At 39.8% G+C, this 18176-nt stretch overlaps 1 protein-coding gene across 8 annotated transcripts in view; it reads left to right on the top strand.

The window, feature by feature from the left end:
* Window positions 1-413: 413 nt before the first annotated feature.
* RNF216 (ring finger protein 216) overlaps window positions 414-18176 on the top strand; it is a 172847-nt gene continuing 155084 nt past the window's right edge. For 2 of the 8 annotated variants that reach the window (XM_032607101.1, XM_032607109.1), the window contains exon 1: window positions 435-565. The gene's annotated coding sequence lies outside the window, so the exon portion shown is untranslated. Of the gene's footprint in view, window positions 570-803; window positions 877-1064; window positions 1387-18176 lie in introns of those variants that run through there. The other 6 variants (XM_032607108.1, XM_032607102.1, XM_032607107.1 and 3 more) reach the window with 6 other exon arrangements.

Raw genomic sequence — 18176 nt, forward strand, 5'->3', positions numbered from 1 at the left:
AATAAAACATAAGCTTCATGAGAACAGGGACAGTCTATGCCGTTTTGGCTCCAATTCCTAGACCAGTGCCTAGCGTACAGGAAGCCCTCCGAAATGTGTTGCATGAATGACTTGCCAAAGACAACGGATGCAAATAAATGCATATCCAGGAGATTTCCACGGCTGCCCGCTTCACGCTTCACGCCCTGGAGTTGAAAACTCCAGGGAGACAGTGACACCTCCTCACGGGGTTGAGGGGCTCTCAGTTCCTTTCGTCCTCCCGCCTAGTGGGGGAGTCAAGACTCAGCGGGCCGTGAGCCGGGATGGAGGAGCGGACAGGCGTCCCTCTCTATGGTGTTACTCCCCAGACCCCTCCTCCCTATCACCCGGCGTGCCTCTATGGTTCTTCCTGTCATTAGTCGGGAGGGGGCGCTGTGCGCAGGCGCGAGGTGACGCCGCGGCAGGGCCGGAAGGAGCGCAGCGGCGGCCTCGGCTGCGGCCACGAAGCTGTCGTGGTGCTCCTGCGGACTAGAAGCTGCGGCGACAGAAGCCGCCGAGCCTGCTTCGAGAGCCGGCGAGGTGAGTGGTGAGTAAGTGTCGGCCGCGGGGCGCGCCAGCTATTCGGGAGGCTCTGTGAGGCTAGTGGCGTCTCAGCCCGGCGCCTCCATTGAGCCCGTGGGTGAGGGTGGGGGCGGGGGCTCGTTTGTGAGGGGCGGCGGGGGGCGCTGGCCGGGCTCAGCCGCAGCCCCGACTCGAGCGAACCCGGGGCCGCGCGGCGCGCCGCCTAGCGCCGAGCGTCCGGAGCAGCGGGGCTAGCGGCCGAGAGGGAGCGATAGAGGTGCGGGCGGCCGGCGGACCGTCCGCCGCTCCCGCCGCTTCGGGAAGTTTCGCGGGCCGGTAAATCCGAAAGATCGAGTTTCCTCGGCGGCGCCTCACGGGAGGCGGTGGCCGTGGAGCCGAACGCGGCCGGGGGCGCGCGGGGGGGCAACATGCCGTGACTTTCATCTCCGACGCCCTGGTCCGGGCGAGGGGTGGCGGGGGGCTGACGGGCCGCGGTCCCAAACCCTCCCGACTCGGCTCTGGAGGGGCGTCTTCTCGAAAAGGCGGCCACTGCTGCCCAGCCCTCGTGAGGCCTCCCCGAGTGTGTCAGAACTCTGGGCAGCGCGGGGAACGCGAACCCGACAAATGTGCCCGGAGCGCCGAGCGGCGAACGAGGCCGGTCTTCCCGCGTGAGATGTGGCCCGAATACCGTGTGGGACGATTGTCGAAAACTTCGGGCCGCTTCAGTCCCGTGACCAAGCTCACCGAGTGCCTGCAAGGTCCCGGTGATGTCCGCTGGGCAGGGTTCCGACATCAGCGAGCCGAGGGCTCTGTAGAGAACTCGGATGCGTCGTGATAAGCGTCTGGGTAGGGTTGTCCCAGGCTTTTTAATTTTTATTTAGTTAGTTTTGACTGCGCAGGGGCTTTCTCTGGTCGCGGCGGGGTGGGGGGCTACTCTTCGTTGCGGTGCGCGGGCTTCTCATTGCGGTGGCTTCTCTTGTTGCGGAGCACGGGCTCCAGGTGCGCGGGCTCAGTAGTTGTGGCTCGCAGGCTCCAGAGCACAGGCTCAGTAGTTGTGGCGCACGGGCTTAGTTGCTCCGCAGCACGTGGGATCTTCCCGGACCAGGGCTTGAACCCGTGTCCCCTGCATTGGCAGGTGGATTCTTAACCACTGCGCCACCAGGGAAGTCCCTGTCCTAGGCTTTTTGATGCAAAGAGAAGATGACTTACCCTGCTGAGAGAGGGCTGGGCAGACTTTAGTATGCTGGCCTACTGGAAGACCTTTAAGAAATGGCCTTGCTTCGTTGGTGTTTTGTAGAAGTAATTTATTGCGGCTGGGGGTAGGGAGTGGTTGAATTTAAGGAAATATTTGGAGAGCCTGGGGCCAGATTTTGGACCTCCCCGTAAACTTAAATAGAGGCTTTAGATTTTTCTCCTGAAGACAGGCAGCAGTTAATAAAAGAGAAGTCTTGCAGCCCCTTTGGAGAAGTCTAATAAAGGAAGTTGAGATGTGAGTCTGGGAGACTGAAAGTTTATGAAACAGGATAGATGAGAGAGCCTGTGTTTACTAATTCTGATAGTTCCTGTTTAATGAGGGTTCACTAAATTCTAGGTTGTAGTTAGATCTTTACAGACAGCTGTCTTTAGCCAGATGCTGTTCTAAAGATTTTCCATATATTAACTCTTTGACGCCTCAGTGCTGTGGGTTTTGTCATTATTCTTATTTTAAAGAGAAAGAAAGGGAGGTGCTGAAAAATAGCTTACCTGGTTGCAAAGTTTGTAAAGGTTAGTCAGAGCTGGTACTTGAACCCAGTTTGGCTCCAGAGTTCATGCTCCTAATTATCCTGCTATACCTGTGAACTTCTTGTTTGTTCAAAAAGTTCTTCTGGAATGTTTACTTTTGCCAGGCTGTGTCCTATGTCCTGAGGCTGTGGCCTCTCCCATTGCGGAGCACAGGCCCACGGGCCCAGCTGCTCTGCAGCATGTGGGATCCTCCCGGACCGGGGCACGAACCCACGTCCCCTGTGTCGGCAGGCGGACTCCCAACCGCTGCGCCACCAGGGAAGCCCAGGAATGAATGTTTTTTTAGCAGAGGAGATAGATATTAATCATAGCTTCCTAAATTGTAGATTATCATTGTGGTGAGTACTTTGAAGGAGTGAGAGGTGTGTGAACAAACAGTGGGGTTAGTCCAGAAAGGTTTTTCTCTGAGGAGGTGACATTTAAGATGAGGAACTGAAGGATGAATACAGTTAATTTGGTCAAAGAGAGGCAGTGAAGAGGAGTAACTCAGCCAGAGAGAAGAGCCTGAAGTGGAAGGCAGAAGCATGGAATGTTCAAGGACCTGAGCCTTGGTGCCTGCAGATTGGTGAATAGGGGGAAGAGGTATGAGGTGGGGCTAGCTAGTCAGCAAGGGCCATATGAGGCAGTGTTTCACAGGCCATGGTAAGGATTTTGGTTCTACCATGATGAGATCTGTGTTTTTTTTAAAAAAACAAAAACTCAATGCTATGTGAAAATTTATCCTAGGGTGTAACCTGTAGACAGTATTGGGATAGAAGGGACAGGATATCACGAGTTCACAGAGGATTCAACTGTAAAAATATCATTGAAAACATTGATTTCTCCCCTTTGTGGATGAGTATATGCTTGCCTATCCATCCCAGTTTCTTTTTCTTTTCTTTCTTTTTTTTTAACATCTTTATTGAAGTGTAATTGCTTTACAATGTTGTATTAGTTTCTGCTGTATAACACAGTGAATCAGCCATATGTATACATATATCCTCATATCTCCTTCCTCTTGCGTCTCCCTCCCCTCCCCCCCCCCCACCCCCCCCCCACCCCCTAGGTGGTCACAAAGTGCTGAGCTGATCTCCCCATGCGATGCAGCTGCTTCCCACTAGCTAGCTATTTTATGTTTGGTAGTGTATGTATGTCCATGCCACTCTCTCACTTTGTCCCAGCTTACCCTTCCCCCTCCCCATGTCCTCAAGTCCATTCTCTATGTCTGTGTCTTTATTCCTGTCCTGTCACTAGGTTCATCAGAACCTTTTTTTTTTTTTTAGATTCCATATGTATGTGTTAGCATATGGTATTTGTTCTATTTTCTGACTTACTTCACTCTGTATGACAGACTCTAGATCCATCCACCTCACTACAAATAACTCAGTTTTGTTTCTTTTTATGGCTAAGTAATATTCCATTGTATATATGTGCCACATCTCCTTTATCCATTTATCTGTCGATGGACACTTAGGTTGTTTCCACATCCCAGTTTCTTTTTTTTTTTTTTTTTTTTTTTGTGGTACGCAGGCCTCTCACTGTTGTGGACTGTCCCATTGCAGAGCACAGGCTCAGGACGTGCAGGCTCAGCGGCCATGGCTCACGGGCCCAGCCGCTCCGCGGCATGTGGGATCTTCCCGGACCAGGGCACGAACCCGTGTGCCCTGCATCGGCAGGTGGACTCTCAACCACTGCGCCACCAGGGAAGCCCTCCATATCCCAGTTTCTGAACCAATTTTCAGTTGACAGTTGATGAAAAATCTCAATGTTATATATTAAACTCTGTAGCTTCCCCACCGAAAATTTTGAATAATTTTTGGTTTAAAACCTTTTGTATTGTAGAAAGATACTGATAACAGGATTTTTAGAGCTCTTTTAAACTGCTTAAACTCCAGACTAATTGTTTGCATATTATCTGTAATTATGGATGCTATTTTACTGTAGTTTTTTCATTTTATGTATTGAAATTAATATGCATTGCATTTTCTTATTCTGAACTCATCAGCTTCCTTGTTCTTTCTTAATAGTATCACCATCCTCCAGTCACCTGATCTCAACATCGAGGTCAACTTTGACTCCTTGTTTCCTCATGCCCTTCATGGCCAATTACATACAAAAATCCCATTGAATCTAACCTCTGTGGTCAGTATCTTGTATCTTTTCCTCCCTCTGCTTACTGTTACCTTTAGTTCAGACTTCACTGGCTCTTGCTTCCTGGGTTTCCTGCCACTAGATTACACACTGCAGCTAGGTTGATTTTCCTAAAGCACAGCTCTCTGCATTGCTTCCCATTGATTAGAAAGTAAACTTAGAGCTCTGCTTCACTTACCTGTTAGCAAACCACCTCCAAGCCTGGTGACTTAGTATAACGGTTTTATTTGTTGGCAGTTTTTTGAGTCAAGAAATTGGGAAGGACTCACCTGAGCCTTTTTCCCCCCACACGCATGCTGTCAGCCAAGGTGGCTGGGACTGGAGGATATACTTCCAAAATGGCTTCTTTATTCATACGCCTTGTCTGAGACTGCTGGAAGACTGGGTTCAGCTGCCCTTTCCCTCTTCATGTAGTGTCAGGGCTTTCCATGTGGTCTCTCCATCGGGTAGTCAGACTTCTTACATGGTGACTATGGGTTTCAAGAGCCCTAGATGGAAGTGCTGTTCTCTTAAAACTAAGCCTGGAACTGGCAGAGCATTAAGTTTAGCTTAAATATTGCTGTCTCCACTAAGCCTACTCTGACTGCCTGCCCTCTTTCAACTGGAATAGTCTCTGTATTGCACTAATGGGTTTATACTTTGTAGTATACTTAATTGTGTGCATATTTTCTCTCACTGATGGAAGTTCTTTGAAGCAAGATCCATGTTGGATTTTCTTTGTGTTCCCCATGATGCATAACACAAATTCTTTATACCATGTGGTGAGCCTGCAATAAACATTTGCCAAACTCTTGTAATGTATTTTAATTTTAAATGTTAATGTAAATAATACCAATTTAGTATATAAAAATATAAGGAAGCAAAAAATGTAAACCTATTACTTAGAAATAACCGTTATTAACTTTTCTGTGTTAATTTAATATTGATTACATATTAGTACAGGATTACAAAGAATGGCTACCTAAATGTTAAGATGAGAAACTAGTATTGGAGTTAAAAGCGATAATCATTTATAGACACTTAAAAAAATATGCTAGGAAGAGGTTTTGTGGGTGCTGATATGACACGGGCATGTCAGCTTCTCTCAGCCTGTGCCTGGCTCTTCTTTGCCCACCTTTCTCTAGAACATTCAAAGAGTTATTAACCCACTAAATTTGAAACATCCTTTATTACCCCAAAATCAGTGTTGCAGAAGTGATGGGCATATTTTTGGAGATTACTCTGGAAAACAGGAACACCACAAAACCCCAGGACCATACAGTATTATATTAGGAGCATCTGGAAGGAAAAGTGGAGAAGTGACATGAATAGAAGAATTGAGAAGAAAATGATTTGTTAGAGACAGACCCAAGGACCCTGGTCACAAGGAAGCAAAGATGCAGTTTCGGGAATCATAAAATTGTGTGAGAGAACCATGGGTGATTCCCATCTTTTCCCGACTTCCTTTGTTCTCCAAATTTTCTATAATGGTGTAATACTTTATAACTGAAGAAAATCATGATAAACTGATTGTTGTCGTGTAAGCCATGTTATTTGACTCTGATTGTATATGGCTATGATGAAGAGCTCCAGTCTCTGGCAGAAGAGTATGTTTTTGGAGCCACTCATTCATTCAACAACTGTGAGACTCTGGAAGTACAGCTATGAGTAAGACATAGTCAAGGGCATATGGAGAAAACAAAATGCGGACTCCTTCTCATCATGTGTTGATTCATTCATACAACGAAGTGAAGGGGATTAAAATAAAAGATCATTAGGACAGTTGTGGGAGGTGGAAGAGAAGATAGAAGAATTGTCATCCAATTTTCTTAAATTCTTATAATATTACTACATAAGATTCTCCACTGAGTAATGAAGTGATGAAATATATCCTAATTTTTAAGTTCTAATTTGGAAGCATTAATTGGTATATTTGACTGTAGAGTATAATCATAAATGTGTAAATGATTATTTGTATAATTAAAAGCAAGAGGTGACAACTGAAATATTCTTTTATGGGTGGCATTTCCTATTTCTGAACTCCACTTTGGTGTCTGATCAATAAGCAAAAAGACATACATAGCTTCTTGCTACTTCCAAAGGGAAAACGAAGTTTCTTATAGAAGGAAGTAAAAGTTTTACTGTGAATAGTTGTAATACTAGTGAAAAGTAGCTTGGAAGAGGAGAATAAAGTTCTCTCTCCACCCCTCTCCCCCCGTTTGGTTGTATTATCAACATAGTAGTAGTAGTAGTAGTAGTAAACACTGCATCTGCTGTTTCCATTTCACAGGTAATAATGTCATAATGTGACACTTGCTATTTGCCAGTCATTATGCTAAACACTTTATATACGTTTAACTCAATTAATTTTAAAACAAATAAAGGAATTAGGCCCAAGAGATTAAGCAGTTTATGCATAGGCACTGATTCACTAATTGGTGAAACCATGGTTCATACTTAGGCCATCTGCTCTGAGCCCAGATGAGAGGACTGAATGTCAGGGAGTTAAATGACCTTTACAGAGAAGCTAGTCAGGAGTAGAAATTTCATCATCAGTCTTCTTTTCTCACTGCAGCTTGGGGCCACTGTACTTGCCATTCATGAGGAATCTTGCTTTTAAAGCATCACTAGTAATCTGCTTAACTACAAGCTTGACAGTCTAACTAAATTAGATATAAAATAAATCACATTTTCCTTTGATTTCCAGTGTAAAATTGAAGGAACCTAGTTATGGTAAAAGAAGAAATAAGCTTGGTTATTGGAATTAAGTGTTCAAAATGCTTTTTAAAATTTAATTAATTAAATTTTGGCTGCATTCGTTGGGTCTTCGTTGCTGTGCATGGGCTTTCTCTAGTTGCGGCGAGAAGGGGCTTCTCTTGTTGCAGAGCACAGGCTCTAGGCGCCCAGGCTTCAGTAGTTGGGGCACGTGGACTCAGTAGTTGTGGCTTGCGACCTCTAGAGCACAGGCTCAGTAGTTGTGGTGCACGGGCTTGGTTGCTCCGCGGCATGTGGAATCTTCCCGGACCAGGGCTTGAACCCGTGTCCCCTGCATTGGCAGGCGGGTTCTTAACCACTGTGCCACCAGGGAAGTCCCAAAATGCTTTTTAAAAATTGTATTTGATGGGACTTCACTGGTGGTCCAGTGGCTAAGTCTCCGTGCTCCCATGGCAGGGGGCCCAGGTTCGATCCCTGGTCAGGGAACTAGATCCTGCGTGCCGCAACTAAGACCCGGCACAGCCAATTAAATAAATAAATATTTTTTTAAAAAATTGTATTTGAAAGAAAAGTACTTGAATAGGTGCAGTTGAAATTTGATACCAGAGCTCTTTCCATTATACCATGCTATTTATAAAATCAGTAGCATCATTATTGTTATTTCAAGTGAGATACTTAAACTTATGCTTGGGTTTATAATTTTTAAACATTGAGATACCTATGTTCAGTTATAGGTACCAGAAAATTCTGTTGTAATACTTAAACATAGTCTTGATATAAAATTTTATAGTATCTTAAGTTGGGAAAATGATGACATTATTTGACTATCTATAGACATCATATAATAAGCCAGGGTCTGGGGCCCACCTCCTCTGAAGTACATGATTTCTCACAGGAAGGCAAAGAAAATTGAGATTTTCTTAGGAAGAAAAACCTTGAGTGGGTAGGTTACAGATAGGATCTTGGAACTAAAAAGCCACTGTAGCAGTTATAATTGTCCCCCATTGGTTTGTTCTTACTGATTTTCATTCTTGTGATGTCTGTCAGAGTAAAGCAAGAAAATGGTTCAAAAATCAAACTACAGAAAGAAATAAAAGCAATAATTCTCTTCTCTTGACCCCCAAATACTGTTTCACAGAGGCAACCACTCTCTTTTTCCCTTAGGGTGACTTTTTTCCCTTATGGTGACTTTTTTCCCTCTAAGTTTTCCATTGTTAAATACAACACACACACAAAGAAATTTCACCCCAAACAGCTAAGTTTAGGCCTATGCCTAAACTTTATCTAAATGGAGGCATTCAGTATATTTTCTTTTATGTCTGAATTCCTTCACTCAACCATTATGTTTTAAGATCCATTCATATTGTGTGTGACTACAATGGCTTGATTCTTGATGCTGTGTATGTTTCAGTTGTATGAGCATACCTCAGTGTATTTGTCCATTCCATCATTGATATGAGTCCTTTTCAGTGTTTGGCTGTTAGGAATAGTGCTGCTGTGAACATTCTTGTGCATAGACCTGGTGCGTATAAGTGTACATTTCTGTAGTACAGATTTTACAGTGGATTGTTGAGTCTTCCAGGATTTATATTTTCCACTATAATTGATAAACTATCAAGGATTTTTTTTTTTTTTTTTTGCAGCATGTGGGCCTCCCACTGCCGCGGCCTCCCCCGTCGTGGAGCACAGGCTCCGGACACACAGGCCCAGCGGCCACGGCTCACGGGCCCAGCCGCTCCGCGGCACGCGGGACCCTCCCGGACCGGGGCACAAACCCACACCCCCCACATTGGCAGGCGGACTCCCAACCACTGTGCCACCAGGGGAGCCCTCAAGGATTCTTTTTTGCACAGTTGTGGTACCAGTTTCCTCTCCTACCAATAGTACATGAAAGTCCCCATTGCTCCAAATCCTCAGCAACACTTGGTCATCAATTTTCAGGCTTCTAGCAATCCTTATGGGTATGCAATATCTCATGGGAGTTTTTTGCCCTTTACAAATAAAACAATATATAAAACATGTATGGCTTAATGAATTATTATAAGGTGTTTGTATGTACTACTTAGGTCAAGAAGTAGATCATCCCCAAGCCTCCTCTATGCATGCTGTCCTGAGCATAATTCATTCCTTCCCCCTGAAATTAACCATTAGTCTGATCATTTTCTTGTATTTCTTTATGGGTTTTTCACCTGAGTGCATCCCTATATCTTTTAAATCTAGGGTTTCTCTTCCATTCCTTTAATTTTTCCTTATAATTTATCTGTTGTTGAACCTGAATCATTTGACCTGTTAGTTTCCCAGCGCCTAGATAGGTGTTTGTCAGGCTTTAAAAAAAAAAAAATCATTCCTCCCTGTAGAGCCATTTTAGACATTTTTTCCTGATTCTCCCCCATTAAATACTAAGGAATAAGATTTTGTTGGGTGGGATTGAATTTGGGAGGATGACAAACCATTGTAATATATAAGATATTTTTACCCCCTTGCAAAATTGCCCCCATTGAGAATACCTGATCTAGATGGCATACTTAACGGTGTAATTCAAAAATTTCGTTTTTCAGATAGCTTCTATTCTAAAAATTAGGCTGTGTCCAGATCTGATTGTTTCTGTCAAGACAGTAGATAGTGTTCTTTCCTCAGAAGGCAGTTATGTCTTACTGTCTCTATGATGTTAGAGTCAATGATATTCAATGTCTAGGTCCAGTAATTTTTTATTTTTTTATTTTTTTTTCCCGCTTGTGGGATCTTAGTTCCCTGACCAGGGATTGAACCTGGGCCACCAGAATGAAAGTGCTGACTCCTAACCACTGGAACGCCAGGGAATTCCAAGGCCCAGTAAATTACTGAGGGTTGCAAAATGGTGATATTTTAATTGAATTTTTAAATTAATACTACAGTAATTTTATAAAGAAATGATTTCCTCATCTGCTGTTTGGTTATCCAGTGATATAGTTTATATAGAAAAGGCAAGAAAATGCCTGATTCTTTGCCTTTGTTTTACCAGGTTTAAAGATAATGTATTGGTTGACCGTCATCTTCTGAAAATGACTTTTAAAAAATTATGAACACTTTCATTTAACATTTTCCTAAGATGTTTGTACCATATCAATTATTATCTTTACTGAAGTTCAAAATGTTCCATCTTTGGCCAGTGGAAGCCTCTTCAGGAATTTATTCTGACAGGATTCAGTCTTTGATAAGTAGTCTTTGATAGCTTCCTTGATATGTGATATGACAAGATGTTCCATGTTCATTCTGTATGATTCCTGCCCCAGACTTGGAATTAGTAATTTGTCCCAAAAGCCTTCATCTCTTTCGATGAGAAATAGTTTTTCAAATAATCTGGGCACTATGGATGTTCATTGCTATAAGCAGGTCTTGTTTGAAAACTTTTTTTTTTTTTGGATGGAAGTAAAATATTTTACGAGTTTATACTAATATTTATAATTAAAATTCAGGACTATAGTGGTTTTAGTTAACTTACTTTATTGCTTCTATATTATAATTCCTTTTTACCACACTAAGAATCGTGATTCTCAAGGACAGAGGGATTGATAGAATTAGAATATGCTATAACTTTGTTTTAACACAGCCAAAAGTGTCAAAATGAAAGTCTCAGAATGTCACCACTAGCATGATTACTGTAAACAACTTTAAAATCTTTCATATGCTTCCCCTCCCCATAATTTTTATAATTGTACTGTATCATTCAATCTCAGTTATAATTTAATCTTAGTACTGTAAGTAATTATGTATTTCATGTTTACCACTAGTCTTTGTGTCAGTGTCTCTCTGGTCGTTTTGGTTGCCTGAAGCTTGCTTTTCTGTTGATTCCTCAGGAAAATCTTGTAGGAAGTTCTTGTACATTGTTAAGTTTGTGCACTTTTTTCTTAAAATTAGTTTTGCTGGATATAAAATCTATGGCTCACGTTTTTTTCTAAAGTATCTTAATCTGTTTACGAGTGTCTTAAAGCATCACTGTAAAAATCTGTTAATAATCTTAATTTTTTCTGTTATAATTCTCAAGCCCAGATGCTAAAGGATTTTTTTCTTTCTTTCTTTAAAGTCCAGTAATTTTACTAGAATGTGTCTTGATGGTTGTCATTCTGGGTTGCTTTCCTTAGGTATGTACTGTGCTCTTTTGAAATGTAGCTTTAATATTTTTACTTCAGGAAAGTTTTTTTTTTTTCAGTTACAGTTTTTTGTGTTTTCTTCCCTTTCAGTTTATTCAAGAGCTCCTTTATCTCCTTTTTTCTATTTAAAATTTTCCTTTCACCTTTCAGTTCTCCTAAAGCAGTATGTGTTGTGTTTATTAACACTTGTGTTTCTTCTAATTTACTCTGCATTCCTAAAACACTTTATTTAATTTCTGTTTCTTTCCTGAGATATGTCACTTCATTTCTGAGTTTTTCTAGTTCTGATTTATGTTGTTATTTTATGTCTTATATTATTTTCTTAGTGACCCTTAGGTGGTTATATCTTTCTGGCATGTTGTTATTGTTTATAGGGATGTTTTGCTTCTTGTTTTTCTTACACCTTTACATGAGATTTGACATCAGTTCTTTTCTTTGTTTAGTGAAATTAGCTTTTTTGGATGTTTAAAAAAAATTTTTTTGGAGTATAGTTGATTTACAATGTTGTGTTAGTTTCAGGTGTACAGCATAGTGATTCAGTTATACATATACATATATCCACTCTTTTAAATTCTTTTCCCGTATAGGCCATTACAGAGTATTGAGTAGAATTCCCTGTGCTATATCCAGTAGGTCTTCATTAGTTACCTATTTTATATGTAGTAGTGTGTATATGTCAATCCCTGTCTTCCAATTTATCCCTCCTCACCCCCCTTACACCCTGGTAACCATAGGTCTGTTTTCTACCTCTGCAGCTCTGTTTCTGCTTTGTAGATAAGTTCATTTGTACCCTTTTTTAGATTCCACATATAAGCAATATCATATGGTATTTGTCTTTCTCTGTCTGACCTCCCTCAGTAAGACGGTCTCTGGGTCCATCCATGTTGCTGCAAATGGCATTATTTTGTTCTTTTTTATGGCTGAGTAATAGTCCCTTGTATGTATGTACCATGTCTTCTTTATCCATTCCTCTGTTAATGGATGCTTTCTTGGACTTTTAGAAGGAGATGTAGTTTAGGATAACTTTTTCTAACTTCACAGAGCTCCTCTTCATACAGTGTTCAAAATATGGCAGCTTGCTTTTTGAGACTTTTTGATTCTGTTCTCTGTTTTTATCTGGACCTAACTTCTCTTTCCTTTGTCTCTATCTTACTCAGTTTAACTGTTCCCAGCATTTTCTTCTCATAGGGCTGTGTCCTGTCAGGGAGCCCTGGTTGATGAGTTTCAAAACTTCATGGATCCTAGACTGCTATATCTTTTTCAGATCTTACAGGGTCAGGGCCTCCTTGCACTTACCCACTATTGAATTGAGCAAAACCGCTTCATAGTATTAGCTCCTTCTTCACATTGGCCTGTGTGCTTTCCAGTGAATTCCTGTCGGTTATTTGGGGTTATATATTGATACTATTCTCAGGTTTGAATGGTACCCTGTGCTTTCTGAGGCACCAGTGATGCTTCAGAAATTGTGTGGCTCTTGGTGGTTTGTCCTCATGTGCTTGCAGTTTGGAGTCTGTGGAGACTCCTTTGTTTTGTCTTGTTTTTGTGTAAACTGGAATTTTTGTAACCAGGGAATTTTTTTCTGTTTTTATTTGAAAATTTGGGGAGATTTAAAAGCTATGGTGCCACCATCACTGCCATCTTCCCAGAATTTATTTATTTGTATTTGGCTGCTTTGGGTCTTCACTGCTGTGCACGGACTTTCTCTAGTTGCAGCGAGTGGGAGCTACTCTTCATTGTGCGCAGGCTTCTCGTTGCGGTGGCTTCTCTTGTTGCAGAGCACGGGCTCTAGGCGCACGGGCTTCAATAGTTGTGGCTCACAGGCTCTAGAGTGCAGGCTCAGTAGTTGTGGTGAACGAGACTAGTTGCTCCGCGGCATGTGGCATCCTCCCAGACCAGGGCTTGAACCCGTGTCTTTCGCACTGGCAGGCAGATTCCTAACCACTGCACCACCAGGGAAGCCCCCATTTTTCAAGTTGTCTGATCCTTCTTTTCCTTTTTTTTTCTATTTTCAGTTAACATGTAGGAGTTCTTTATATTTTCTGGATAGGAACCTTTGTCACATGTATTGCAAATTTCTTTTCCCAGTGGCTTGCCTTTTCACTCTTAATAATTTCTTTGGTGAACAGAAGTATTTTATCTTAATGTACAATATTTCAGTCTTTTCTTTGGTGGACAGCCCTTTTTATTTCCTGTTTAAGATATATTTTCCAGCTCCGATTTGTGCAGGTATTTTCTTATGTTATCTTCCAGAAACTTTATTATTTTACCTTACCATTTAAATCAAGAGTTCACCTGAAATTGTTTTCATCTAAGGCATGAAGAAGAGGTCTAGTTCTTTGATCTTTCCTGTGCTCCCAAAATATAGTTTTCCAGTACAGTGTCATATAGTTTTAAAAATCATGTTTATCCATTGCTCTGCAGTGCTGCTTTTGTCATAAATCAGTCATCCATATGTGAATGAATCTATTGGTCTATTTTTCTCTTCTTTTGCCAATACCACATTGTCTTAATTATTGTAGCTTTATAATAATAAGACTAAATATCCAGTAGTATAAATTCTCCATGTTTTGTTTTTGTTTATGAATGCTTTACTTATTCTTGGTTCTTTACGTTTTCCTGTAAGTTTTAGAATCATCTAGTACATACCCATTTTTTAAATCTAAGGCTGTCTTAAGCTTGTAGACCAATTTGGGGAGAATTGACATCTTTACAAACTTGAGTCTTCCAACCCACAAATGTGGTATGTCTCTCCATTTATCTACTCTTTAATTTCTCTCAGTGATGTTTTACAGTTTTCTGTGTAGAGGTCTTACACATTTTTCATGTGTTCATCCCTGTTGATTGTTTTTGATGCTACTCTTTTAAAATGTGTTTTTGTCTAATTGTTTCATACTAGTTCATTTTTTGTATATTGGCCTTGTATCTAGAGATTTTGTTTTTCATTCATTCACTTATTCCAGTGGTATCTCTGTGTACAGTTACACATACAGATATACATAATTTTGTTCTCTTGTAATCTTCTAGTATCTTTATTGTTTTCTCTTTCATGTAATCGATCTGGAATTGATGTTGATGGGCGGTATAAGGAATGTATCAAGGCTCATTTTCTTCCCATATAGATATCCACTTGGCCCAGCAATGTTTATTGAAAAGGCCATTCTTCCCACTGCATTTCAGTAACACCTTTGTTTTTATGTGGGTGACCAGGTGTATGTGGCTGTGTTTCTGAGCCCTCTGTTCTATTTTTCTATCTTTGCATCAGTACCACAATCTTATCTGCAAATAATGCCACTTTTATTTCTTCCTTTCAACCTGATATTTTATTTTTTATTGCCTGACTCTGCTTGCTACAACCTCCAATACAGTGTTGATAAAAAAATGGTGAAAACTCTTCTCAGTTTCAGAGAGAAAGCTTTTCAGTGTTTCACTCTTCGGTGTGAGGATTGCTCTAGTGTTTTTGAAATGGCTTTAATTAGATGAAGGAAATTCACTTCCAGTACCAATTTGCTGAGAGATTTTAGTCGTGAATAGGTGTTAATCTTGAACACTTTTTTTTTTCAACTGCAGTGACTGTAGTTTTCTTTTATTCTAGTAATGAACGTTGCATTGCTTTGGTTAGGATTTTTCATTTGTGTTCATGAGAGATTCTAGTCTTTCTAGTCATGTTCTCATCACCGTTCAGTATCAAAATTGTGCTAGCCTCGTAAAATGATTTCAGAAATAATGTTTGCTCTTTTTCTGTTCTCTGAGTTTTTGTAATACTAGTTACATTTCTTCCTCAAATGTTTAGGAAACTTTACTGGGCTTGCTGTATACTTTGTGGGAAGGTTATTAATTATTCAGTTTCTTTATTTGACAGAGATCTGTTGAAGTTTAATTTTTTTGTTCAATTGTGGTAAATAGTGTCTCAAGGAGTTTATTTCAGTTAAAATTTCAAATTAAGTGGTATAAAGTTATTCATGGTATTTTTTTATATTGTAGAATCTGTAGTGATGTCTTCTTTAACATTCCAGGTGGTGGTAATTTGTGTTTTCTCCCTTTTTTTCTTAATCGTTCTTAATAAAGGTTTATCAATCTTATTTAATCTTTTTAGAGTTTTTTGTATGTTATTAATCTTTTTAGGGAAACCTTTTTGCTTTGATTTTTCTCAGTTTTATGTTTATAATCTGTTTCAGTTTCAGCTCTTACAAGTTTTTTCTGTGTACTTTTTCTGGGTTTAATTTACTGCTCTTTTTCTAACTTCTTGAGATCAAAGCTTAAATCAATGATTTTTGGGTTGTTTTTTCTTCTCTAAAGTATGCATTTGGACCTGTAAATTATGCTCTCAGCACTGCTTTAATTCCATCCCACAAATTTTGATGTGTTTTGTTTTCATTACCTTTCACTTCAGTCAAAATAGTTTCTAATTTTCAATGTAATTTTTTTAACCCATGGGTTGTTTAGGTTACTTAATTTCTAATACTTAGTAATTTCCAATTTTTCTTTTACTGACTGTTGTCATACAACACATGCTGTATGATTTCAAGCCCAGCACATTTGTTGAGGCTAGCTTTATGGCTCAGCATGTAGTCTGTTCTGTAAATGTTCCTGGTGCATTTGAAAAGAATGTGTATTCTGCAGTAGTTAGGTGGAGTGATCTATAAATGTCAGTAAAGTCAGCTGTTTGATAGTGCTGTTCAAGTCTTCTGTCCAGCTGTAGGTGTGGATTTGTCTTATTTCTTTAAAGTCTGTCAGTTTAAGCCATATATATTTTGAAACTGTGTTATTAAGTTCATACAGGTTTAACGTTGTTATATCTTCTGTGAGTTGACCTTATCTGGATTAAATCTCCCTACTCGTTTGTAATAATACTTGTAATATCCATTTTGTCAGATACTGGTGCACTCATGCAGTTTTTTATGGGTTTTGTAAAGAGCAGGGAGATAAAATAGTTAAAAAGAAAATTTCAACAGAGAACTAGAATTTATTTTTAAAAATCAGATGGACTTTTTATTGACGTATAGCTTGCTGTACAATATTATATAAGTTATAGGTGTACAATACAGTGATTTACAATTTTAAAAGGTTATATTCTATTTATAGTTATTATAAAATATTGGCTGTATTCCCCGTGTTGTACAATCAGTATATCCTTGTAGCTTATTTTATACCTAATATTTTGTACCTTTATTTCCCCCTACCCCTATATTATTGCCCCTTCCCCCTTTCCTCTCTCCACTGGTAACCACTGCTTTGTTCTCTATATGTGTGAGTCTCCTACTTTTTTGTTACATTCAATAGTTTGATGTATTTTTTAGATTTCACATATAAGTAATACTTTACAGTATTTGTCTTTCTCTGTCTTATTTCACTTAGCATAATACCCTCCAAGTCCATTCGTGTTGCTGCAAATGGCAAAACTTTGTTCTTTTTTTTTATGGCTGAGTAGTATTTCACTGCATAAATATACCACATCTTCTTTATCCATTCATCTTTTGATGGACACTTAAGTTGCTTCAATATCTTGGCAATTGTAAATAATGCTGCGATGAACATTGGGTTGCAGGTATCTTTTCGAATTAGTGTTTTTGTTTTTTTCAGATAAATACCCAAGAGTGGAATTCCTAGGTCATATGGTAGTTCTATTTTTAGTTTTTTGAGAAACCTCCATGTTGTTTTCCATAGTGGTTGCTTCAGTTTATATTCCCACCAACAGTGTACGAGGGTTCCCTTTTCTCCCCATCCTCTCCAACATTTGTTATTTGTGTTCTTTTTAATGGTGGCCATTCTGACAGATGTGGGTTGATATCTCTTTGTGGTTTTGATTTGTATTTCCCTGATGATTAGTGATGTTGAACATCTTTTCATGTGCCTGTTGGCCATCTGCATTTCCTCAGATGGACATTTTATAATTAAGAACTACGGTATCTGAAATTAAGGGCTTATTAGATGCGTTGTTAACGTTTGATGTTTGCTTTCTATCCTTTTACTTTAAATATTTCAGTTTTCTTGTACTTACACTGTTTATCTTGTAAAACACACTTAGTTGGGTTTCATTTATCCATTCTGATAATCTGTTTTTTAATTGTAGTAGTCTGTTTATGTAATATAATTTCTGATACAGTTGAATTTTTTAAAGTTGTACAGCATAATGACTTGACTTACATACATTGAAATGATTACCACGATAAGTTTAGTTAACATCCATCCATATAGATACCAAAAGAAAAAAGTTTTTTCTCCCTATGATGAGAACTTTTAGGGTTTACCTTCTTAGCAACTTTCAGATGCACCAGACAACAGTGTTAACCTTAGTCCCCATGCTGTACATTACATCCCCAATACTTGTTTATCTTATACCTGGAAGTTTTACCTTTTGACCACCTTCATCCAATTCTCCCACCTCTTGTAAACACAAATCTGATCTCTTTTTCTGTGAGTCTTTTTTTTATAGTTTTGTTTTTTTTTGTTTGCTTGTTTTTAGATTCCACATGTAAGTGAGATCATACAGAATTTGTCTTTCTCTATCTGACTTATTTCACCTAGTATAATGCTCTCAGGGTCCATCCATGTTGTCTCAGATGTCAGGATTTCCTTCTTTTTTGTAGTTGAATAGTATTCCATTTTCTTTACCCATTCATCTGTCAGTGGACACTTAGGTTGCTTCCATGTCTTGGCTGTTATAAATAGTGCTGTAGTGAACATGGCAGTGCAGATATCTTCAAAGTATCGAGATATTTCGTTTCCTTCAGATATATACCCAGAAGTGGAATTGCTGGATCATGTGGTAGTTCTATTTAAAAATTTTTGAGGAACCTCCATACTGTTTTCCTTAGTGGCTGTTCCAACTTATAATCCCACCAACAGTGTACAAAGGTTCCCCTTTTTCCATATCCTGCTAGCATTGTTATCGCTCATAAC

The sequence above is a fragment of the Phocoena sinus genome, chromosome 15 (genome assembly GCF_008692025.1).
Source record: "Phocoena sinus isolate mPhoSin1 chromosome 15, mPhoSin1.pri, whole genome shotgun sequence".
In the NCBI taxonomy this organism is placed as follows: domain Eukaryota; kingdom Metazoa; phylum Chordata; class Mammalia; order Artiodactyla; family Phocoenidae; genus Phocoena; species Phocoena sinus.